We start from the raw sequence: 26,014 nt of genomic DNA on the forward strand, positions 1-26,014 counted from the left end.
AATGACATTTAGCCTTCCTATCCATGAACATGGAATATTTTTCCATCTTTTAAGGTCCCCTCCTATTTCTTTTAGTAGAGTTATGTAGTTTTCTTTGTATAGGTCTTTTACATCTTTGGTTAAGTTGATTCCTAGGTACTTGATTTTTTTAGTTGCTATTGAAAATGGTATCTTTTTCTTGAGTGTCTCTTCAGTTTGTTCATTTCTAGCATATAGAAACATTACTGACTTATGTGCATTAACCTTGTATCCCGCTACTTTGCTAAATTTGTTTATTAGCTCTAGTAGCTGTATCGTCGATTTCTCAGGGTTTCTAGATATAAGATCATATCATCTGCAAACAATGACAGTTTTACTTCTTCTTTTCCAATTTGGATGCCTTTTATTTCTTTGTCTTGCCGGATTGCCCTGGCTAGCACTTCCAGCACAATGTTGAATAACAGTGGTGATAGCGGGCATCCTTGTCTTGTTCCTGATCTTAGAGGGAAGGCTTTCAGTCTCTCATGCTGGCTGTGGGTTTTTCATATATGCTCTTTATCATGTTGAGGAAGTTTCCTTCAATTCCTACCTTTTGAAGTGTTTTTATCAAAAAGGGATGTTGGATTTTGTCAAATGCTTTTTCAGCATCTATTGAGATGATCAATTGATTTTTCCCTTTTGACTTGTTAATGTGTTGTAATACATTGATTGATTTTCTTATGTTGAACCATCCTTGCATGCCTGGAATAAATCCCACTTGGTCATGGTGTATGATTTTTTTAATGTGTCTTTGGATTCGATTTGCAAGTATTTTGTTGAGGATTTTTGCATCTATATTCATTAGGGAGATTGGCCGGTAGTTTTCCTTTTTTGTAGCATCTTTGCCTGGTTTTGGTATTAGATTGATGTTAGCTTCATAAAATGAGTTAGGTAGTGTTCCATTTTCTTCAATGTTTTGAAAGAGTTTGAGTAAGATTGGTGTCAGTTCTTTCTGGAAAGTTTGGTAGAATTCCCCTGTGAAGCCATCTGGCCCTGGGCATTTATTTGTGGGAAGATTTTTGATGACTGATTGGATCTCTTTGCTTGTGATGGGTTGGTTGAGGTCTTCAATTTCTTCTCTGGTCAGTCTAGGTTGTTCATATGTTTCCAGGAAATTGTCCATTTCCTCTACATTATCCAGTTTGTTGCCATACAGTTGTTCATAGTATCCTCTTATAATTTTTTAAATTTCTTCAGGATCTGCACTTATGTCACCTTTTTCATTCATTATTTTGTTTATATGGGTCTTCTCTCTTTTTGATTTTGTCAGTCTAGCTAGGGGCTTGTCAATCTTGTTGATCTTCTCAAAGAACCAACTTTTGGTGATATTTATCCTCTCTATTGTTTTTTTGTTCTCTATGTCATTTATTTCTGCTTTAATCCTTGTTATTTCTTTTCTTCTACTTGGTTTAGGATTGGTTTGCTGTTCATTTTCTAGCTTCTTCAGTTGATCCATTAGTTCTTTGATTTTGGCTCTTTCTTCCTTTTTAATATATGCGTTTAGTGCTATAAATTTCCCCCTTAGCACTGCTTTTGCTGCATCCCATAGGTTTGGTATGTTGTGTTCTCATTTTCATTCGTCTCTATATATTTAGCAATTTCTCTTGCTATTTCTTCTTTAACCCACTGATTGTTTAGGAGTGTGTTGTTTAACCTCCAGGTATTTGTGAATTTTCTAAGTCTCTGATGGTTATTGACTTCTAATTGTATTCCATTGTGGTCAGAGAATGTGCTTTGAATAATTTCAATCTTTTTAAATTTATTGAGGCTTGTTTTATGTCCCAGCATATGATCTATTCTGGAGAAAGTTCCATGAGCACTAGAAAAGTATGTGTATCCTGGTGATTTGGGATGTAATGTCCTGTATATGTATGTTAAATCTAATTCATATATCAGATTGTTTAGGTTTTCAATTTCCTTATTGGTCTTCTGTCTGGTTGATCTATCTATAGGAGAGAGTGATGTGTTGAAGTCTCCCACAATTATTGTGGAAACATCAATTGCTTCCTTTAGTTTTGCCAGTGTTTCTCTCATGTATTTTGTGGCACCTTGGTTGGGTGCATAGACATTTACGATTGTTATTTCTTCTTGCTGAATTGCCCCTTTTATTAGTACGTAGTGGCCTTCTTTGTCTCTCAAAACATCCCTGCATTTGACGTCTATTTTATCTGAGATTAATATTGCTACACCTGCTTTCTTTTGGCTGTAGCTTGCATGAAATATTTTTTTCCATCCTTTCACTTTCAGTTTCTTTGTGTCCCTGTGTCTAAGATGAGTCTCTTGTATGCAACATATTGATGGTTCATTTTTTTGATCCATTCTGCGAATCTATATCTTTAATTGGGGAGTTTAATCCATTTACATTCAACGTTATAACCGTGAAGGCATTTCTTGAATCAGCCATCTTATCCTTTGGTTTATGTTTGTCATATTTTTCCCCTCTGTCTATTAATATCCTTTATTGTACCCATACCGAATCTCTTTAGTACTGAACCTTCTCCAAGTCTCTCTGTCCTGTCTTTGTTTCTCTGTCTGTAGGGCTCCCTTGAGTATCTCCAGTAGGGCAGGTCTCTTGTTAGCAAATTCTCTCAGCATTTGTTTGTCTGTGAAAAATTTAAGCTCTCCCTCAAATTTGAAGGAGAGCTTTGCTGGATAAAGTATTCTTGGCTGGAAATTTTTCTCACTCAGAATTTTAAATATATCGTGCCACTGCCTTCTTGCCTCCATGGTGGCTGCTGAGTAGTCACTACTTAGTCTTATGCTGTTTCCTTTGTATGTGGTGAATTGCTTCTCTCTTGCTGCTTTCAGAACTTGCTCCTTCTCTTCTGTGTTTGATAGTGTGATCAGTATATGTCTCGGAGTGGGTTTATTTGGATTTATTCTATTTGGAGTTCGCTGAGCATTTATGATTTGTGTATTATGTTGTTTAGAAGATTTGGGAAGTTTTCCCCAACAATTTCTTTGAATACTCTTCCTAGACCTTTACCCTTTTCTTCCCCTTCTGGGACACCAATGAGTCTTATATTTGGACATTTCATATTATCTATCATATCCCTGAGGTCCATTTCGATTTTTTCAATTTTTTTCCCCATTCTTTCTTTTATGGTTTCATTTTCCATTCTGTCATCTTCCAGGTCACTGATTCGTTGTTCAACTTCCTCTAGTCTTGTACTATGAGTGTCCAGAATCTTTTTAATTTGGTCAACAGTTTCTTTAATTTCCATAAGATCATCCATTTTTTTATTTAGTCTTGCAATGTCTTCTTTATGCTCTTCTAGGGTCTTCTTGATATCCTTTGTATCCCGTACTATGGTCTCATTGTTCATCTTTAGTTCTTTGAGTAGCTGCTCTAGGTGCTGTGTCTCTTCTGGTCTTTTGATTTGGGTGCTTGGGCTTGGGTTATCCATATCGTCTGGTTTTTTCATATGCTTTATAATTTTCTGTTGTTTTTGGCCTCGTGGCATTTGCTGAACTTGATAGGGTTCTTTTAGGATTTGTAGACCAATTGAAGTCCTTATCTCTAATTTATCAGATCTGCAGCTTCATGGAGTACACTTTCTCTAACTAACCAGCAGGTGACGTCCACGAGCCACCTGTTCTCCACAAGCCAGTTCTCCCCTGCTTAGCCTTTTTGGTGAGTGGGGGAGTGAGTCTTGTGGGGTCCAATTGGTGTACCAAGCTTGCGTGTGTAGTTGGTGTTGCCTGCCCTGTATATGGGGCGTGTTTCTGGGCAGTCGGGGGGGGGGGGTGGCTCTAACAATCAAATCTCCCTGGTGATCCTAGAGTTTTAAAGCTGCTGCAATAGTCTAATCCTTCAGTTCAGTCCTGCCACAGTTTGTCTTTGCCACTGACCCACAAGTCCTTGGTATTGGCGTATGGCTCCTGAGACTTGCAAGTGGGCCCCTCTTCCAGGCCGTGCACCCCGGGTCCTCTGTTGAATGATGACTGTGCTATGTCACAGTTGAGTGCCGTCCCCCCAGGGCAGTTCTGGGCTGCTGGGCTGTGTAGGGAGGCTCCCAGTCTGCTGAAATGATGGCTGAATGGGGCTTTGTTAATTCACACTGCTCTACCTTCCCAACTCTGGGACAATCAGCTGAGGTTGCAGGGAAGGCTAATGTCCACGCCCAGTTTTGTGGTGTGTGCCTGTTATTTGAAGCACTTTCGTCACACTGGGTTGTCTGGGGCAGTTCTGGGCTATGGGGCTGGCGATGGGCAGGAGTGTTTCCTGTCCACCAGGATGATGGCTGTGAGCGGACACCCCCCTTTTCTTGGGAAGTTGTGGTGTTTAGTGAATTTTCTCAGCCACTGGATTATTGCGTTTTGTCTCAGAGCTCTCCTAGTTCTGCTCTTGACTTGACCTGCCCAAATAGCAAGTCTTTGAAGCTTTCTGTATTGGGCTTCTTAGAGTAATTGTTTTAGAAAAAAAAAAAAGGATTAAAAGGGAAAAAAAAAAAAAAAAAAAAAAAAAAAACGGGCCCTCCTCAGAGATCTAATGGGTTATTGAAATGCTAAGAGACAAAGCAACCAGGGCCATTAAGGAAAGGTCCACAGGGCAGAGAGATCAGCTTTTCTTCAGGATTTGCATATGCGCCTCAGGGCCCTTCCCCTTTCTATGTTCACCAGAACTCCAAAAATCCTCCGCTTTTATTTTGGAGTTTTTCGTGTTGTTTTTTTTTCTATGCCTGTCTCCTCTCTGCTGGGCTGGCTGCTCTCAGATTCTCTGGTGTCTGGTCTCAGTCTATCTATGGTTGGAGTTTGAATCAGTAGAATGAGTTTCCGATAAGGGCTGCCATTGCAGTTCTCCCTTCTCCTTCCCGGAGCTGACAGCCCCTCCTCCCCCGGGACTGAGCCTGGCAGGGAGGGGCACGGGTCCCCTGGCCACAGAAACTTACAGATTTCGCTGATCTCAGCAGTTCCACGTTTTCATGAGTGTTGTATGAAGTATGCCCAAAGTCAGATTGCTCTGCGGTGTCCAGTCCACGCAGTTCTTGGCTTTCTACCTACTTTCCTGGAGCTTGGGTTTTTTAAAAAGCTCCCCAGGTGATTCTGTTGCATGGGTCAGTAGAAGCATGCCACAGGCATGAAAAGCTAATAATGGGTGCTGAAGGGCCCCTCGATTGCTGCTGGCAGCCAGCAGTCCCTCTCCATTACCCCATATATGTCAGAGCTTGATAGTCCAGATGGTATTCTCCCTCAGCTCATCACCACTTTCAAGCTATTGTTACTTCTCTCTCCTTCAGAATTCTGCACTTCTTTAGCACCCTATGCAGACTTGAGCATTAACTTCCTAGTCACACACTGATGCATGAATGTCATTACTTCTGGATCTTTTCCCCTTTCCTTTAATTCTCCTATAATTCTCATTAAGTTCTGCATCCACATAATGGTCCAGCCAACATTCTGGCCTCAAAAGTCCTTGACCTCCTCAATTCAACTATCTTTTTTCCCCCCAGCTTCCGCCATGCCCAACATTCATGGCCATAGCCTAGGCAGTAGTTCTCAAGGTGTGGTCCATGGTCTCTGTGGGGTCCACTAGACCCTTTCCAGGATCTGCAAGGTCAAAAATTTTTTTAATGTTTTCAGTATGTTGACATTTGCACCGACTGTGCAAAAGCAATGGTGGGTTAAACTGATATCTTTGCACCAAACAGTATTAGGAGTCAAATTCTTCACTGCCATGTACTTGGAGTAAATAATGTTAGTTTCCCTTTAGAATGTTCTTGATGAAGCCATAAAAATTATTAATTTCATTACATCTCAACCCAAGAACACTACTTTTTAATATTCTGCATAATGAAATGGTACGTTTGCATAGTGGAATATGATGTTTTGTCTCAAGGAAAATGTGCGATTGAATTATGAGCTGAGCTAGCCATTTCTTCTTCATGGAACACTATTTTTACTTGAAAGAATGATTGGCAGATATGCAATGGTTATTCAGAATTGGGTGTTTGCCAGCTTTTTTTTTTTTTTTTTTTTTTTTTAAAGCAAGAGGTCAGCTTGTCACTTCAAGGAAAACAACAAATTGTATTTGTTGCCAGTGATAAATTTAAGGCTTCAAGTGAAAAATTAGAATTTTGAAAATTTATGTCTACTACCCTGATCTTGAAAGCTTCCCAAATCTTAAAGACTTTTTAAGTGTGTCAACTTTTGGAAGATCTGTATAACTTAGGGAACCAATATTTTCCTAATGCCCAATGTATGATGTTACAAAATCCTGTATGGATAAAAGATTCATTCAAAATGCAAGATAGATGAGTGGATTTAATGTGAGAATACAAAAAGTTTATTGATATAGTTTCAAATTTCTTAATGCCCCTAATCATTAATAAGCCAGCACTTGCTGAATTTTAGTGTAGTTTCAAAGAATAGCCACAATTTTCTGAAGGCTTTTAAAGTATTCTTCCTTTTTCCAAATACATATACCTGGGTGAGGCCAAATTTTCTTCATATATTGCACCCAAAACAACATATTGATTAGCTACTGCACATGTTGGATGGGCCAATTTTGGTTAGATCAAGCTTCATCTAGTAAGGGAGTTTAGGAATTGAAATAGGTTAGTTCTGGCTGCCTCAGATTCCTTCATTAATAAACATTAGGGGTTTGTCATTGTGATCATAAGATTCTAAAGCTGTAAAACAGGATAAGGGGGTACAAATGGGGCCAATCATGAAGTTTTTACAATCACAAGATAAAGGTTGTATATTTATAAAATCACTACCAAAGATCAAGGCATCTTGATTTCTTTTTCTATCATGTTTTTTTTATTGTAGAATATAACATATGTTCTAGTTTGCTAATGCTGCCAGAATGCAAAACACTAGAAATGGATTGGCTTTTGTAAAAGGGGGTATATTTGGTTACACAGTTACAGTCTTAAGGCCATAAAGTGTCCAAGGTAATGAATCAACAATCGGGTACCTTCCCTGGAGGATGGCCAATGGTGTCTGGAAAACTTCTGTTAGCTGGGAAGGCACGTGGCTGGCATCTGCTCCAGAGTTCTGGTTTCAAAATGGCTTTCTCCCAAGACATTCCTCTCTAGGCTTCAACTTCTCTCCAGAATGTCACTCTCAGCTGTTCTTGGGACATTTGTCCTCTTTCAGCTTCTCCAGAGCAAGAGTCTGCTTTCAACGACCATCTTCAAACTGTCTGTCATCTGCAGCTCCTCTCTCAGCTTCTGTGCATTCTTCAAAGTGTCCCTCTTGGCTGTAGCAAGTTTGCTCCTTCTGTCTGAGCTTATATAGTGCTCGAGTAAACTCAAGGCCCATGCTGAATGGGGTGGGCCACACCTCCACGGAAACTATCCAATCAGAGTCATCACCCACAGTTGGGTAGGGCATATTTCCATGGAAACAACCTAATCCAAATGTTCCAACTCAATCCCCACCACTGTGTCTGCCCCCACAAGATTGCATCAAAGAATATGCCTTTTTCTGGGGGACGTAATACATTCAAACCGGCACAACATATATACATAAAAGTGACAACTTTCCAAGTGCAATTTAACAAGTAGTTAGAGAGCCAGATATTTCTTTTTGGCTATTCTACAGTGTACTAGAAAGTAAGCAAAAGACATCTATATAATGATTCAGTCATCCTAATTATTTGTTAATTCTTAATTTCTCATTTCCTCGGTTGTAATTCCTCCTTTTTTGTTTCGTCCATTCCTCAATCTTGAGAGGTATCTGAGCAGTGACTATTCTGACAGTTTCCCTTTATCCTGAAAAGGGGTGTCAACCTTATGGGGTAGAGGAATGAAACTGGTTTTTGTTTCTGGGGAGACTGGTACCTTAGGGTTTTAGGGCTTAACTGGTACAGAAACAGTCTGGAGGCTTTACATCTCTGAAAAACAAACAAGTAAATTGAAAATTATAAGTTTAAATAAAAGGAGTAAAAGAATGATGATTAACTGAGTTATGACTATGTTACATTGGGGAAATAACCTTTTTATAGATTTTTTAGATGGAAACTGGGATGTTTTGAGGGTTTTCAGGAACAGCGTTGGCAATATCAGGCTGAGATCTGCGTAACAGTAACCTCCAAAATGACCTCCCGACTCTATTCGAAACTTTATTTTGTTTTATTTTTCCCTCCTTTTGATCAAGAAAGCATTGCTAATCCCGCGGTGCCAGGGAGGTTATCCCTGGGAGTCATGTCCCAGGTAAGGGGGGAAGGTAAGACGTTCATTTGCAGAGTTTGGCTTAGAGAGAGGCCACATTTGAGCAACTAAGAGGTTTCAAGGAGTGACTGACTCTTAGGCATTACATCATCATAGAAATAAGGTTTATAAGTGCAAGCCTCAAGATTGAGCACTTGGCTTATTAGCATATTTCCTTTTTATGGAAATAAGTTTTATAAGTGCAAGCCCCTAGATTGAGGTCTTGGCCTATTAGCATATTTCCTTTTTATGAGGCAGGGTTCATGCATTCTAGAGTTTATTTTCATAGGTCTCCCTGTTATAAGTTTAAATGGGGATTAATTTATGTTTTCTAAAAAGGAGTAGATTTTAGACTTAGACCTTGCAATGCTTCTTGATTACAGTTTCAGAAAATTGGGAGTCCCTTATTGCTTGAGAGAGTAGCAGGAATTCCCTTAGGTGGGGAGGTTTAATAGTTTCATGCTTTCTTTCTCCAGTCCTTCAGGGGACCTTGCAAATACTTTTTATGTCTAAAACACTCTGAAATGTATCAGTGTATACATTTAGTATACTATAGAATACTAAGATTTTATTCTGTATTCTAGGTTCTGTGTTAAAACTGAGTTAGGTTGTTTAAATGAGCTGACTAGACAGGTATATTAGGTAGTGTGCTATAGAAAATTAAGAAAAAAAATTTTTATAAAATAAATTTCTCTTTTTTCATCTCTCATAGAGATTAAAGTTTTAAAATGTAGATAATACTTTTTATCGTGCATTTTGATTTACTGTAGTCTTTAATTAGATTACCTCCATTCACCTTTTCAATTGAAGTTTGATTCTTTAGGTTCTTTTATAGCTGTTGTATGATGTCATCTTTTTAGAATTAATGCTGCTTCTTTAGCAGTTTTAGAGCTGGAGAACCTTAACTTTGAGTCTCAGGTGTCACACAGATACCCAACGTTACAGAGGGCTACTTGGTCACATACCCAGAGCAAAGCATCTCAGAATTTAGAAATAGTAATTGAAGCTTAGGAGCAAATGTGACTGCTGCAAGAGCTTACAGTCCAGGCCCTAATTCCCTTATGAGTATTTTTAAATGAAGCTATTTCTACAAATAAAAAAAATGTTGATAGTTAACTTTTTTTGAAGTCATTAATTACAGACTACAGCTGAAGTTTTGTTCTGTTTTCTCCTTACACTTTTATGAGGTTTATGTTAATTGACAGGTAGACATAATTCATTCTCTTGCCTTGCTTCACTTTTAAAATCCTTTATGTTGAAGATGAAGTTCTGACCTGTAGTTCACTGCATGCATTTTTAGAGAACCATTAGAGTAAAATAATGTAACTGATAAGGAAATTTGGTTGTTTTTGTGACACATAACATTTTTAAAAATAATTAAAACTATGATTAATATTACTATCACTATATTATTTTATATTATGTAGATCAGTCTTAGGACATATGGAGAGTGAGAACATTGTTAAGTCTTTAAGAATCTTGTACACTTTTTGCATATACGATTAACATTTTACCTATACAATTTAACAGGTTATAAAATCCCTTTTAATTTCACAATACTTCCTAAACATTTCTTATGCAACTCATAATATAGTAAATGAAACTATTTTTAGCACCTCACTTTTTACAAGGTGAAAGATAAATTCTTTGTAACAGTTTGAAATAAAAAGATATCCTTTAGGGGTTTGATTCAAAATGTTAACATAGAGTATTTTTTCATCTAGACAGAATACTTAGATGATTAAGAAAATTTTTTTTATAACTCTTCACTTAGAACAGACTAACAATTTAAGAAAATTTCATTATTTTAACAGAGTAGACTACATTTTAGTTTTGCATGAATACAATGTTTGATATAAAAGCTTTTTATTAAATCTTTGTCAAAATGGACTATAATAAATAAAATTCATTTCTATAAATATTTTTATAACCTTTTAAATTCATTTGGATTTTTGCCCTATACATTTCTTCTTTCTATTTTGCAAAAACCAGTTATTTCCTTTTAGGACCAAATCACAACCTTAAATAAGCTTATTAAATTTTAGTTAGCATTGCTATGACAAACAAAATCTAGTTTTTATAAAACTTTCACAACTTCTATATTCATTCCAGTCTTGCCTTATACATTTCTGCTTCTTATTTTGTAAAAACTAGTTATTTTATTTTAGGATAAAATTATACTTTTTCTTTAACAAAGCATATTTTGCATACTTTGTATACCTGCATACTTCAAGTTGCTAAAAAGATTTTTTGAATTATCTTTAACATTTTACAAAATGTAATTATTCTTAAAATAAAGTTCATCAAAATAATAATTTCATTAAACACAAACTTACATTTTTAATTATTTTAAAGATTTAATAGATATAATGCTAGTTTATTTTATCAGTAAACTTGTATAACTTTAGGGAGAACATAAGTAGAATTAAATTTTATGCTTAACAATGATAGTTAATGGGATGGAATCCAGAAATACTCTTTTTTTTCAATTTACTATTTTATTAGTATCTTGGTGAGATATATTATGTGTAATTTCTGAAATAGCTCTCTTGATAATAGTATAGTATCTAGTAATGCAAATTATTTTTTTCCTTCTCCTCTATTGGAGGTTAAACACATCTTTGTTTTTATATTATCCTAAAATTATGAACGACTCCAAAAGCATATTGATTATCAGGCTTTGGACAATATAATTGTTTAATTTCTCCCAAGCATAATTTAGGAAGTCTTTTCATAGCTTTGAAGGACATTTTACTTGACTTTCTGGAGCTTTTAAATTTGGCAATTTGGTTTTATTCAATTATCCTTATCCTAAGGCTATGAATATGTTTTAATAATGATTTGTCTTCTGCTGCTACTGTTGCAAAGGTATTGTTAGAAAAAACTAATTGTAAATTGGGAAATTATAGGACAAACTATGCAAAACATGGCCTATACCATAATAGTATTTCTGTCCTTAACACTCTTAATTTCCAGGCCCAGTAGAAAGAATTTTGAAGCTGAACCTACACCTCTGCCGTCGTTTCTGCACCCAGCCCTTCCCCCATAGCTGCCTGGACTGGTTTACTATTTTTTATTTCAGCTTGAATTTGGTCAAGGTTCAGGAGGCAGCTTTTGGGCAGGGATAGGTGACATAGAAAGAATGTGCTGTATTTCTTTCCTTAGTTTTTCATTTAAATAATTTTATTTAGATTTCTATGTGACCTTCATCAGCAATTCTTGCAGAGCTGGGCTTTGAATTTCAGAGCCCGGGCTCTTAAAAACTTCTACATAGTACTGCCTCTTCTACACAGTACTGCCTCCCAAATCTTCCTGGCTTAGAATGAAAAGCTCTGAGTATTCAGGCTTATAGGTCTGAAGGACAAGATTGAATTCTTTTTAAATCTACAGAGTCTTCAGTAGGATTTGGGAGTTAGGTTACGTCAGGACACGGGGAGATGACAGGAGTTTAAAGAGTACTAGAAACTCAGTTTTCTTAATTTTTGGGACTCCAGGAATACTAATTTATATATGCAGTTGTCTGTCTTTAACCAATTTGAATAGAGCTCTTTTAAGAATTTTTGTTTGTTAATTTGGTATTACCATCCAGAGGTAGGAAAATAAACATTGAACAGCACACCTCTGGTTTTACAGCTTTCAGGATTCCTTCTGGGGTAAGGATGACCTGATTACCCCCCTCCCCGCCCCCACCCACCGCCAACCCCAGGAAAAGCCATGCAGCTTGCAACGCACAAGCTTGTCCTGGAGGCACTTTTATTAACAATCTGGAGAAAAGGTTTCCTGGGTGTTCAACTTGGTTAACAAGTTGAACCAGCAAAGGAACTGGATATTCTGATACATACAAGAACTATGCTTTGAATTTCTGGCCCGAATTAGGCAGTCCAGCAACTGCAAAAACGGTTTATTCACACTTTTACTGGATACAGTTATAGTAGCTGATTGGTTGGACAGCACATTAGGTTTTTTATTTAATATTGAGTATGTAGCCCCTGTATCAACAAGAAAATCAATTAATTGTTTTCCTACCTGTACTGTCCCCTGGGGCACCTGGTAGGAGATTGAGAGAAGCCGCATTTCTTCTAATAGAGCATCTGGAAGTGCTGTTTACCTTTTGAAGTACTGGTCTTTTTTTTTTTTTAAACTTGATCGCTGTTGTAATACATTTTGAAGGTGATTTTAACCAACTTAGAGATAGGTAATCTTAGTTCTCCATCTATTTACTGTAGCCTTCTCCTTATATCAGGAAAGCTCTGAGTAATAAAGTTTACATTTAAAATTCTGAAGTTCTCTGGAATTTTGGGATCTGTATTAGTGTACTGATGGTAAGTAGTATACATTCTTTCAAGGAAAGCTGAGGGACTTTTCTTGGTTCTTGTATTGTTTCATTCATTTTTTTTTTTTAAGTTTTTAGGTTTAGGCACCCCTTTTTGCAGACTTGCAATAATATATTTTTTATAATGCTTTAATTTAGCCTGGTCATCTGTATTATTTGGAGTTCATTCAGGATCCCTAACTGCTACTGTTTTGCTCTAGCATACACAGAGTTGTCAGGATTTTCTCTTTGCTTTTTCCTGCTTTGATTTTTCTACTATTACTAGTCTCTGTTCTTCTCCTGTTATTAAGCTATTTAATAAAGCTTGAGTATTAGCTCAATTTGAGTTATAGGTTGCTAATATCGAGGCAGCTAAGCTTTCTGTTTTCTTTGGGTTTTCTCTAAAGAGTGGGGTATTATTTTCCCAGTTATATACATTTGATGTGGAGAACGGGTTATTCATCTATATAAATCTTCTTAAGTCCCCTTGTTTGTCTACTCCTGTAGGCACTTGCTGGAGAGGGTAGAAGTTTTCCCAGTGGCTCAGCTGCTGGTATCAGAGAGCAGTCCTGGCCGAATGAGTACCTGATGGGTATGGGAGAGGAGACGGTTTTTATCGCAGGCTCTTTTATCTCTGGTAAAGGGGAATGCAAAGGAAGAGCTAACGAAGACTCTACTGGAAACTCTGGACTTGAATTAAGGAGGCCAGTTTTCTTTTCTCTGCTAGTTTAACAGGTAAATTTTAAAATTTTCTCATTAGTATCGACTTCTGAGAGAGACAAATAAAGGATTGGAATACACATCATCTCATCCCATTTCTGCTCTCCTTTGCAGAATAACTCTAGCTGTAATATAGTGTTTTTTTTCTATAGACCCATTCTCAGACCGTTTCTCTCTTAATTCTAAATCATATTGAGGTCAGACCATGTTACAAGAATAAACTTATTGTTTTTCCTTTTCATTGGCTCATAACTAAAGTCTTTCTAATTTTTCAAAGTACAGCCCAAGGGGCTACATTTAGGAATGCTATTAAACTCAGAACTTCCCATTTTAAAGGATTTCAGTAATCGGTAACTAATTAGGAACACTTGAACAATATAAATGCAATAACACACCAAATAACAATTTAAACACACTTAACACTGAGTATATATCTAAGTAACACAGCAATTAACAATTAGACGTTAAATACTTTGTTTCATTAAATATTAATTGTTAGATCACTTATTTTATTACACACGTATTAGGAGTATTCTCAACAGACTCAGGTTGGTACTCAGAAAACAGAGAGGCATTGACACCAGAGCAAGGGGGATCGTGCTGTACGCTGGACCCAGGGCCTCGAGTTCTGATCAGGGGGCCTTGAACCCCCGTACTAACGTCCCGACTTCCCAACCCTGTTCTACCCTGATGACCTGCTCACCCCAGCAGAAGTCCAGACCTGGACTGTGGAACCGTTTCTCCCTTCGAAGCTTCAAGGTGCCAGGTAGCCTGGGGCGCCGGCTGGACAGGAAAAACAGTCACCAGGTCTCTGGCCCAACAGCGTCTGGGCAGCTGCAAAAGGCTGGACTGCCGTCCTTCCCTGTCCTGCCGGGGCTCCGGGACTTCCGGCTGTCTTACTCCTTATTCCTTACATCCTCCTGACTCACCAGAGTCACCAAATTGATAGCCATCAAATGTGGGGCTCTCTTCTTGATGAACATAACAGCCTGTCTAGGACACTGGGGTTTTAAAGGGAGGAAGAGTTTATTGCTTTGTGAAGCAAGGAGAAGAGATGACCTGTCACCCTAAAATTGTTTCCCTGAACTGCAGTAACTCCGATAGTTTCATAGTATCAAAAGATGGGCAGGTTTTAGGATGATTATAACGGCTCAAGATGACGAAATTAGCAATGATCTAATTATTGATCATGTGCAGATTGATCACACAGTCACAGAATGTATGTAAGAAAATGGGCATGATTTTTAGTTTCATGATGCGGTATAGGTCACTTATAGGTTAAAGTTTAAGCTGCTATGCATGTCACAAGGCCAATTTTCGTTAGATCTAGCTTCGTCTAGTAAGATAGTTTAGGAATTGGGGTGGGTTAGTTTGGGGCTGACTCAAGTTTTTTCATTAATAAACATTAGGTGGTTGCTTTATGATCATAAGACTCTAAAGTTGTCAGATAGGATAAGGGGGTACAAGTGGGGCCAGTCCCAAGGTTTTTACAATCACAGATAAAGGTTATGTAGTTATATAATTGTTATCAAAGATCAAGGCATCTGGGTTACAGTTCAGTGGGTTTCAGTAATTTCAGGAGTTTTCTTTTGGCTATTCTACAATATACTAGAAAGTTAGAAAAAGGCATTTATATAATGATTCAATCATCCTAATTATTTGTTAATTCTTAATTTCTCAGTTATAACCCCATATGCCCTCTGAGATATAACTGTATTTGTGGGTATTCACACATCTCCCTTTACTTGAACATAATTGGAGAGTGTAGGAACTTTGTTCTAGTCACTACTTGTACCACTTGTGCTTGGTAGTGCTCAGCACATTTTTTGCATGAATGTATCAGTTATCAACATGCAGCTGTGACTGTGAAACTGGAAAAATGATAGGTGCTACACTGTTGCTGCAGCAGCAATTTTTGATCATTACCTGTGGCCTGGTTTCTTTTTGGCCCTGTGGCCTTGAGCTCTTTCCCTCTCCTCCCTTTTTTGTGGCATGAGGCTGTTAGGGCTAAGATAGAAGCTAATGGTTATGTTTCCTCCATTGCGTGCAAAGAGAATAATTAATTGTAGTTTGAAAAGCAGATTTATATTACTATTGCATTTCTCAGAATTAAGATATTCTATAGAGATTTGTTACTATTTCATGACAGAACCTTCTGGTGGTTTTTTCTCTCTCCATCCTAGCCCCTTGCAAAGTTGTGTTCTCTGTCTCTCGCTTTCTTTTTAAATATTCAAATTGTCTTCTATCTTGGTGAAATCCCTTAAGCCTTGGATTTTGATATGATATGCATAAATGTTTGAGTTTTGTGTTACTCTTGTTAGAACTTATTAAAATTGGCAGTCTATCTGAATTTTTCTAGGCTAGATGATCAAACAGAAGCAGAAAAAATTGCTTGTTCGATGGCTTTATCAATAATTAAACTATTTGTTACTTTATTTTTCCTTTTAAACTTCTCAATGCAATGCTTATGTCAACCTTTGCCTTTCTAGTCACTTCTTCCCAGACTCAGGCTTCTCTGGCATGGAAGTATGTCTTCAAGTGAACTTTTGCTTCTGAATGTTCATCTCTTTTGGTGTGAAGCAAAACTGACTGTGAGCATGTAATTTCCTGTCTGAAAATGAGGTTATGAAAAAAATACAAATATATTAGTGTATTAGAATTTCAGGACAATATGTTCAAGTATTCTTTTATTGATAAAAAATGGATCACTTAATTATTTATGGTCCTTTATGTCTTTAAAAATTAATATTAATATACTGAGAAGTAGAACTTGGGAATGATTTATGACTGTGATTAACAAGTATGTTTTCAGTTTTTTGTGTTGCATTGTAAAATGCCATTTACACTGATATTGTCCTATTGAAGTCACTACTAGTGCAAATTTTGAACATATTTGTTTCAACAAATGGTGATTGACTTAAGTTTTGAATATCAGTAAGTGGCCAAACCTTGGCTGTTTCCCTACAAGTTGGATGTGTAGTTAGTGATTCTCATTATCGTTGACATAAATTATACAACTTGCTTTTCTATAAGTTATATCTTAAATACATTCTGAGGAACTGTGGCACTGCTGGTTGGTGTCTTGTGGTACTGTGGTTTTCTTCTGTGTTACTCTGCCTCTGTTCCCTTTTGCAATTCATAGGTGCATCCCAGGATCTCTCCTTATAGAGGGCTTTACCTCTTTATATCTAATTTAACTTTCACTTAATGATTTTTCCTGCTGGTCTGTATCTCATGGTAGATAAGCCTATGTATATTAGATTTCTCTGGTTTCTTGCAGTACCATAGGCTTTGGTTTTCTGATCAAGGGGCTCAAGGCCACTGCTATTTGAATTTAGATGTTTCTTTAGTTAGGCCCTCATTTCAAAAACTGCTTTTCTTCCTCCCTCCCTCCCTCCCTTTTCTTTCTTTCTTCTCTTTCTTTCTTTCTTTTCTTTCCTCCCTTTCTCCCTCCCTCCCTTCCTTCCTTCCTTCCTTCCTTCCTTCCTTTCTTTCTTTCACTTGATTTTTAATAAACACAATGTAAGTAATGGAACGAGCACTGGATTTGAAAAGGAAGGAATGAAGGTCAAGTTCTGATGCTGGGAATTCACAGCCTTGAGCAAGTCACTTAACCTTTCTTAGCCTCTGCCTGCTCTGGTACCAAGTAGAAATGATGATCGTACCTGCCTCTAGGTTGTTGTTTAAAAAAAAAAAAAAAAGTGAAAATGCCCTACAAATATTAATAATCACCTCTCAGAGGACCCTGCTTTACCTAAACCATGAGACTTTTCAAACTAAAATTTTTAAAATATTAAATTCATATACAGTTCAAAATGTTCCAAGATGTTTACATTCACTTTTATCTTAATTCTTACTTCTGTTTCTGGGAAAGTATTTTTTACCAAGGAAGTGGTTTTTTTTTTTTTTCTTGCAGTTTTATTGAAGTATAGTCACATATCATACAGTCATCCAAAGTGTACTATCATAGTTCACAGTATCATCATATAGTTGTGCGTTCATCACCCCATTCATTTTTTGAATATTCCCATTACTCAAAAATAAATAAATAAATAAATAAAAGTGAGAATAAATGTGAAAGTAAAAAAGAACAACCAAAACAACCCATATCCCCCTATTATTCATTTACTTTTTTGTCCCCATTTTTCTACTCATCTGTCCATACACTGGATATAGAGGGTGTGAGTCACAAAGTTTTCATAATCAGTCACACCATATAAGCTATATAGTTATACAGTCATCTTCAAGAATAAAGGTTGCTGGGTTGCAGTTAAACAGTTTCAGGTATTTCTTTCTAGCTATTCTAATACACTAAAAACTAAAAAGGGATTTCTATATAATGCATAAGAATAACCTCCAGAATGACCTCTCAACTACATTTGAAATCTCTTAGCCACTGAAACTTTATTTTGTCTCATTTTTCTTCCCCCTTTTGGTCAGGAAGTCTTTCTCAATCCCATGATGCCGGGTCCAGGCTCATCCCCAGGAGTCATATCCTGCGTTGCCGCGGAGATTTACACCCCTGGGAGTCAGGTCCCATGTAGGGGGGTGGGCAGTGAGTTCATCTGCAGTGTTGGCTTAGCGAGAGAGGCCACATGTGAGCAACAAAAGAGGTTCTCTGGAGGTGACTCTAAGGCACAATTATAAGTAGGCTTAGCCTCTCCTTCGCAGTAACAATCTCCATGGAAGTGTTTTGAAGGATGACTGCTTTCCCCCAGTTAGCTAAGTACCAGGACTTACTTCCATAAAAGTTTTCTAAAAGGTGTTATGTGCTTCCCTGAAATAAGTTTTAATAAAAATAATTCATAGTACATCAATTAAAATGAGCTCATAATTTTGATTATGATTTGTCAACATTGAGAAATGCTGTTTTTAGCTCCTGGGAAGATTGAAGGGTAGACAATTGTGGGTCCTGACAATGAATGAATCCTACTCCCAGGAGCAGTCTTTACATTTTCATGATCGAGAAAGTCCCTAATGCTGCTTTGCTCCTTGGCCCATTTTCCTCTTTCGCTCATAAGGAGGTGAGGAGGAATGTCACCCGGTAGCTGGACCTCCAGTAGCTGGACCTCCGGGATTGTATGTGGAACTGTCCTTCTGCAAAGTGAGGCAGTCCTTGTACCACAGGTCAGAGCATCTCACCCCAGGTGGTCCCACCTTTCTGACGCTGGGTTCCCTCTTGTTTTGTTCACTCGCCACCACCACCTATTTATTACACACCTCCTGTGTGCCAGGGTCCAACCCAGGTTTGGGGATAGTTGGGGTGTGGGGTATTAGAGATCCCAGATGTGCAGTACACAATTAATTATATGTCAGCGTTCAGGTAGTATGAGTGCTAAGATGTGAAATAAAGCAGAGTAGATGAGGTGGAGGGACACAGCATGTGAGTGCATGTGGGTGATATTTTATGTAAGTGGGTCAGGGAAAGCCTTTCAGGTAGGGTGACATGAGGGAGTCAGCTTTTGGGGTATCTAGGGCCAGAGCCCTCCAGGCAGAACAGTATCTGCAAAGGCCCTGAAATGGGGTAATGTTTGAAGAAACAAGTTAGTGTGGTGCAGTGGGGTGAGCCACGAGGGCCAGGGCAGTTGGGGAAAAGATGGGAGAGAGAGATCAGTGACCCAGTGAGGCAGAGCCTTGAGGTGATTATCAGGACTCAAGCTTTTGTGCGGAGTGGATGAGAAGCTACTGCAAGGTTTTGATCGAGGGGTGACATGATTTGACTTACTTGTAATAGGAAGAATCTGGCTGCTATGTTGAGAATTGACTGCAGGGAAAGATGATCAGTGAGGTGAGGAGGCTGCTGTAACAGTTCAGAAGAGAGATGGCCATGGCTTTGACCAGGAAGTCATGCTATGGGGCTAGAATTTGGTTGTATTTTGAGGATAGATCCTATGCTATGTGTGCCCATTTGGATATTTTATGTCCCCCACAGAGGGCCATGATCTTTAATCCAATCTTGTGGGATATTGGGATTAGGTTGTTTCCATGGAGATGTGACTCACCCAGCTGTAGGTGAAACTTTTGATTAGATTATTTCCATGGAGATGTGGTCCCACCCATTCAGCGTGGGTCTTGATCACTTTACTGGAGTCCTTTAAAAATGCTGGGACAGGCCAAGAGGTTTGCTGGCTTAGCTCAGAGATGCTTGGAGTTGCAGACCCCTGACATTGGCTGATGCTTAGACACTTTGGAGAATGCCATTTTGAAATGCAACCTGGGAGCAAGCAGATGCCAGCCACGTGCCTTCCCAGCTAACAGAGGTTTTCCAGATGCCAAAGTCTTTTCTCCAGTGAAGGTATACACATGTTTATGCCTTGGCTTGGACACTTTTATGGTCTTAGGATTATAACTTTGTAACCAAATGAACCCCCTTTATAAAAGCCAATCCATTTCTGGTATTTTGCATAGCGGCAGCATTAGCAAACTGGAACACTATGGGATGCACATCCTTGTGGCTGCTTCCTCCTGGATGGGGTGGGGGGGTGGGGATAGTGCTTGTCAGCTCCTTCCTCTCACCTTTCATTAGTGCACTTCCCATAGGAGGGCGTGGGGACAGTGAGGCAGTTAGGGAGACATGGGCAGGTTCTCAGTCTTTCAATAATTCCCTCGGTGCTTTGAGGAAGGCTTGATTCTCAGAAAAGGAACACAGCAAGATTTTTTAATTTTTAAACTTACTTTGCACAGAATTTATGGAATAAGCATCTTTAAAAATATGTTTAAAAAATCGTGTAATAAAAAGAGTCATGGTAATATTGAAGGTCTTACATGATATCTGAGAAAAGGATGATCATTCCCATTAAAATCCCTTTAGGTTTTGAGTAGTATCTAGATTTCATTGTTTGAATGGATTATAGGGACTAATGGTTTAGGGAAATTGGAGCAGCACAAGCATAGCTTTTTTTTTTTTTCCCTGCCAGAGTGAACTCTCTAGATATCTGCTAACAGAGTGTTGCTGATACTTTAAGTGTACAATTTAATGATATTTAATAAATATACAGAGTTGTACAACTATCACAACAGTCTAATTCTGAATCATTTCTATCACCCCAAAATCATCCCTTGTGCCCATTTATAGTCACTCCTATTCCATCCAATGGAGACTAATTATTCTCAGGAATGCCATTTATTTGGTGTACAAAAAATCAAATCAGGAAATAAAATGGAGTTTGTGCTTTAGTGTGAATTCTTCAAGCAATCAGAAACTGTGAGCTGTCTTAGAAATACAAAGATCATAATATTTTGAGTCACAAACTTTTAAAAGAACCTGAAGCGTTGACACATACAAATACCATCAGCTTATCCCTATTTTCTATAAATGTGCAAGAATGTTGCAGGTGGATGAGATTGGTCAGTGTGTTTTTTGTGATTTCCAGCACAGAAGAAGACGAAAAAGGTTTAAATAGATTAGTTTTCATCAAAATTGTAATTTTGTTCCTTGGTTAGTGTGTTCAAGAGTTTTGTGATGAAGACACAGACTTCTTGAGTACCTCATTTTCTCCCTGACCATTTATATCTAGTTTTCTTATACCGTATCTCTTAGAATGCCAAAGTCTTCCTTCTAAAAGTACATTCAGTTGAGTCGAATCATTTGCTTATCAGAAAAATAGTATTAGTTTATTAAGTACTTACTGCATGCTGAGTGTTCAACCTCTTTTTGGTCATGGGTGAGATGGGGATCCTAATACCTACTCACCTTAGGGTTGTTACAAAGACTATATTAGATAGTATATACAAAGCACTCAGTAACATAGCAGTAAAGAAATAACTGTTTAGTAACTGATAGCTGTTATTATTTAATTAACAATGCTACTTCTGCATATAGTTCTGTGTTCCAGGTTTAAGCTACATATAGGCTAGAATTTGCTGACCCTGGAGCTGCTGTTCCATCCTTTGTCTCTTTTGGAAGCTCCTTCTCCTTCATCCCATCAGGTGCTTGCTGTTCTACTCTCCCATTCTTAACAGCCTGCAGTTTATCACCCTCGTTCTGTTCATACTCCTTTCTTGTCTTTTTTGTCTTCGCTTCCCCTATGTAAGAATCCTGAGCTCACCCCCCCACCCAGGGGAACCATCAGAAAGAAGCTTCATATATTTTAGGAAGTGCCCCTGATGGGGGGCACTGGGTGCAGGGAGGTGGTCCCTGGAGGAGGGATTCACTCAACCCAGCAGGAGGGTGATAGAGCTTCCTGATCTGGGCTCAAGCAGTAAATGTTTGGTGCTCCCAAACCATGGAAATTGCCTCTCTGGAGTTATGGTTCCTATGGGGACCTACTTCTTGGATGGAGATCCATTCCAGAAATGTCCCTGAAGCTGTCTCTGCAGAGCAGAGATTCAAGGGACAGATCCTGTGCTTGTTATTTACATGCAGCAATTTGAAATTCTGCATGCACAAATTCATTTGAGACCATCTAAAGATTCAACTTATTGTTTGCTGTCTGCATGTCCCTATAGTTTCCTTTTTCTGATTTTAATAGGTATAGCATGAGCATGTTCAGAATGCTAACTTTAGAAACCTCACCATAATTAAATACATATGCTGCTTCAGTTCTACCAAAGTCCCTCGTGTGTTTCTAATCTCTGCTTTACTAGTAAATAGGGATTTTTTAAAAAAGATAAAAACAAAAGATATAAATGATAAAAATAAAATCTGAGCCAAATACATAATTATACAGATGAATGCTGTGGTGGTTACTTTGGACAGCAAAGTCAAATAATGTTTCACAGGAACAGTTTAAAGTTCCCCTGAGTCAGCTTTGACACCTCCATTTAAGATGCTATGAAATGAAAACCTAGTTGACTGCAGAACTGCATTTTCAGAATGTGTTCTTATAGCCATATGCCTAGCATTTACCATTACGTATTATTTAAAATCTGAGCATTCAAAGCTTTGTGATTTTTAATCGGAAGACATGTTTCCATGGTTCCCTAGAATATATTCATTGTGCTGTAATGAAGGAGTTAGTCAGTCACTCAACCAAAATTAACCAATAAATTCAAAGTCCTTTTGCATATAGTAATAATAACAGCTAACACTTTTTGAGTACTTGCTTTGGGCAATGAGTTGAAGGCTTTATGAAGATTATTTTGCATCATCTAATACCTCTTGGAAGCAGCTGTTATCATTATCCTTAATGTATAAGTAGGAAATCAAAACTTAGTGAGGTAAAGTTAACTTTCCTGTGGTCAGATTCCAAAGCCCCATGGCATTACCAGATACTCTATGCTGTGTTGGGTCTCAAAATGTACTCAGTGTAAGAATCAACTGAGGAGTTTGATTAAAATGCAGATTCCTGGGTGCTCTCCTGAGATTAATTTCCAAAGTCTAGGGATAGCCCAGGAATCTGCATTTTAACAAGCCCCCAGGGGATTCTAACTAAGTTGATCCAGGGACTTATCTTTGAGGAATATTGTTCTGCTTTTCCCAGAGTCTTTTTAATCCTCAATAGCACAAAGGACTTTAGGGAAAAAACAGTCCTTAGATGATCTAATCCATGCATGTGATGATGACTAATCCATGCTAGGGGCAGAGAGGGCTCAGTAACTCTCACAAAGTGAGTTGGGGGACAGCGCCAAGTGCAAAACCCATCCCTTATTCACAATACCACGTGAAATGGAAGAGTGAGTTATAATTTGATATTTAATTTAAATTCATGGGAAGAGGAAATAGCATTTGAGCTTAATAAGATACATTATACGGTATGTCCTTTTTTTTTTGTAAGTTGTTTATAATTAATCTTTTAGTGTCCAAGGTAAGTTGATTTAAAGCTATATATTTACTTTTATGGTTTGCGTCATTTGTGTTCTTCAAAATTTTTGTTTGCATTTATTGTTTAGTTTCCTGTATGTTCTTTTAAGGAACATTTGTTGGTTGTTATAAGGAATATTGTCTATAATTTCCTTTACCTGAATGATATTCTGCAAAAATGTAGAATTTCCCAGGAAAATGTTTCTAACTGAGTAATGATGAAAGAGAGAAATAATGATTTTTTGTTCCTTAAAATGATCTGATAAGATCCTCAAGCAAATGATTCATAAACACTCTTCTTCTTTAGTTAGTCCATTTCATTTTTCGGACATGACATTTTTTAATAATTTCCATTATGTTAAAAAGGGGCTTAGCTCTCTGTGATGATCCAGCAGGGTCTGACTTAGATTTATAAATAGCTATAGCTGAGTTACTCATAGTCTGACTATAAGTGTTTTGACCATAAGAACATTGTTCTTAGGACTCACTTGAATGTATAATAATAAACATAATAGCAATAATAATTAAAATTCTTCATACTCTGATGTAAATCAAGTAACTACAAATGCAGTGCTAGCCATTTATAGTTACTGTAGTTACTGTAATTGTTATTAATAATGATACCCACAGCAGCTCTGAAAGCTTCATGGTTCTCCTGGACATTCAGACGGTGAGGCCCTGTTCCTGTGCCTTGACTTGCTTCCCCACAGGGAGGCCCTCCAACTGAGGCCCCCCTGCCTGTCTTGTTTAGATACTACCACTAAGAGGGCAGGACTTCTGCTCCTGAATTCCAGTCCCTCCTCAAGACTCTCATGAAATAGTCACTAATGTTGAAAGTGCTAGAACATGTTGGTCTCTTTGTGGACCGGAAATACCTGAATGACACAATACACAACAGACTCCAGTTTGCCACTTATGAGTCAGCTTGGGCTCTTAGCCCAGCCAGCTTTCTGACCAACAGTGGAGCCACAGCTGTGTGTTTCTCATGCTTGAGTTGGGCTGCCAGTGGGGAGAAGATGCCACTTGGTGGAAGAATGTTAGATCCTGGAGTGCTGGAGACAAAGGACAAGGGTATATTCTCTGGGAGCAGAGTCATCATTGGGAGCCCAAGAAGAAGGCTTTTCAACATTTCCTGTAAGCAATGGGACTCTTGTCATAAGGATGATTATTTTATCATTATTATTTTTTTGTGTAGGATGTGCTCAGTAGAAACTTTAAGAAGGGGTCATTACAAGGACAGATTCTAGGTTACCATTGACAGGAACAGTGGTTTCCATCCGAGGACCCATATGTCCTAGACTATTCATACATATGGTCCTCGAGGGAAGATGACGGTGCTGAAAGATCCAGTTTACATGAGAAACCTGAAATCCAAAGAAATTGCATGTCTTTTTTGAGTTCACACAACTACCAAGTAAGATTCAAACCCAGCTCTGCAAATTTGACTCTGATGTGCAGCCACTACAGCATGCTTGCTTTTATTATTTGTGAAGGGTGCTGGTCTTGGAGTTGGCAGGTAAGGTTAACATCTTGGCTTAACCACCATAATTTGACCTCCTGGGGTCAAACTTAACTTTGAACCTCTGTTTCTTGATCAGTCCAGTGGTGTTGGTGATAATATCACTAACACTGCGTAGTACAAGAATTAAGTGGGGGACTGAATGGGTGTCTCAGAATCTTAGCATGCTCTCAGTCACTTTAATTTTTGTTTGGAAAGTGTGCGGTTTGGATATATCATGTCCCCTGGAAAAGCCATGTTCTTTAATGCAGTCTTGTGGGGCAGACTGCTCAGCCTGTTGATTAGTGTGGAATGTCTGATTAAATTATGTCCATGGAGGTGTGGACCCTGCCCATATAGGGTGGGTCTTGATTAGTTCACTGGAGTATTTAAGACAGAAGCTAAATGCTGACACAGACCCAGATGCTTGCTGATGCTTAGAGATACTTGGAGATGCGGACAGAAAGATGTTGGAGATGCTAAGCTAAGAGATGAAGCCCAGAGTTTGCCCTGGAGAAGCTAAGAGAGGACCCCCAGATGCTTAGAGAGAAACAACCTGGGAGAAAGAAGCAAGGATGCACAGGAGCTGAGAGAGAGGAACCAAGACAGATGCCCAGAGACATTTTGGAGAAAGCCATTTTGAAACATAACCTGGGAGCAAAGGACCAGCAGACACCAGTCACATGCCTTCCCAGCTAACAGAGGTGTTCCAGATGCCATCGGCCTTTCTTCAGTGAAGGTATCCTCTTGCTGATGCCTTAGTTTGGGTACTTTTATGGCCTTAGGACTATAAATTTGTGACCTAATAAATCCCCTTTATAAAAAGCCAATCAATTGCTGGTATTTTGCATAACGGCAGCATTAGCAAACTGGAACAGAAAGGTGGAATCACATAATTATGCAAAAAATCTGTTGTATAAGCCCATCACACCTAACTGACCTTGGATGAGCCGCAGACTCTGAGCTTTAGTTGCCCTTTCCATAAAAGGGAAATTGTGCCTGGCGTGTAGAAGCCAATGAGGACTGTTCCACCTCCTTATCAGGAATGTGCTTGCTATTGGTTTCACCCTTTGTCTGTACTTGGCCTTCTGTTTTGTGTACTGTGGGAAATATTCCTTTTCCCTTGGTGACAGTGAGCTGTACATTTGAGAATGGTTAAATTTTAGGTGGGCAGCCTGTCGTAAACCCATTATTAGCCATTCATCATTTAACACAGTAACAGTAACAACATCCAAAACCTTGAGTTGCAGTTTTCCATGCATTTCCTTTGACCCTAAGTGAATTGATTTCCTGGGGGTTCTGGCAGTCTGGTCAGGGGAAAAAAACCCCACAGCATTAAAAAATGCTGAAATACCAAAATAATGAGAAAATGGGATAAATACTAATAAGAATTTACATTGAGAGATAATTGTGGGCTATGCAGAACAGAAAACTTATTATTTTCTCTATTAGGACTTCAACTATTTTTCAAATTTAGGTTTCTTCTTTTATGTCTGTTACTTCTTTATTCCAAAGGCTTCCAAAATATTTTGGCAGGAGGCTGTTTTATAGAAATTCCTGTAACA

General features: G+C 38.2%; 1 protein-coding gene across 7 annotated transcripts in view; it reads left to right on the forward strand.

The window, feature by feature from the left end:
* MAST4 (microtubule associated serine/threonine kinase family member 4) overlaps positions 1 to 26,014 on the forward strand; it is a 674,031-nt gene that overhangs the window by 105,335 nt on the left and 542,682 nt on the right. Inside the window, exon 1 of one of the 7 annotated variants that reach the window (XM_037801734.1) lies at positions 23,857 to 24,085. The exons of the other annotated variants lie outside the window; for them this stretch is intronic. The gene's annotated coding sequence lies outside the window, so the exon portion shown is untranslated. Of the gene's footprint in view, positions 1 to 23,856; positions 24,086 to 26,014 lie in introns of those variants that run through there. 7 annotated transcript variants of the gene reach the window in all.

This window comes from Choloepus didactylus, chromosome 13 (assembly GCF_015220235.1).
Source record: "Choloepus didactylus isolate mChoDid1 chromosome 13, mChoDid1.pri, whole genome shotgun sequence".
In the NCBI taxonomy this organism is placed as follows: domain Eukaryota; kingdom Metazoa; phylum Chordata; class Mammalia; order Pilosa; family Megalonychidae; genus Choloepus; species Choloepus didactylus.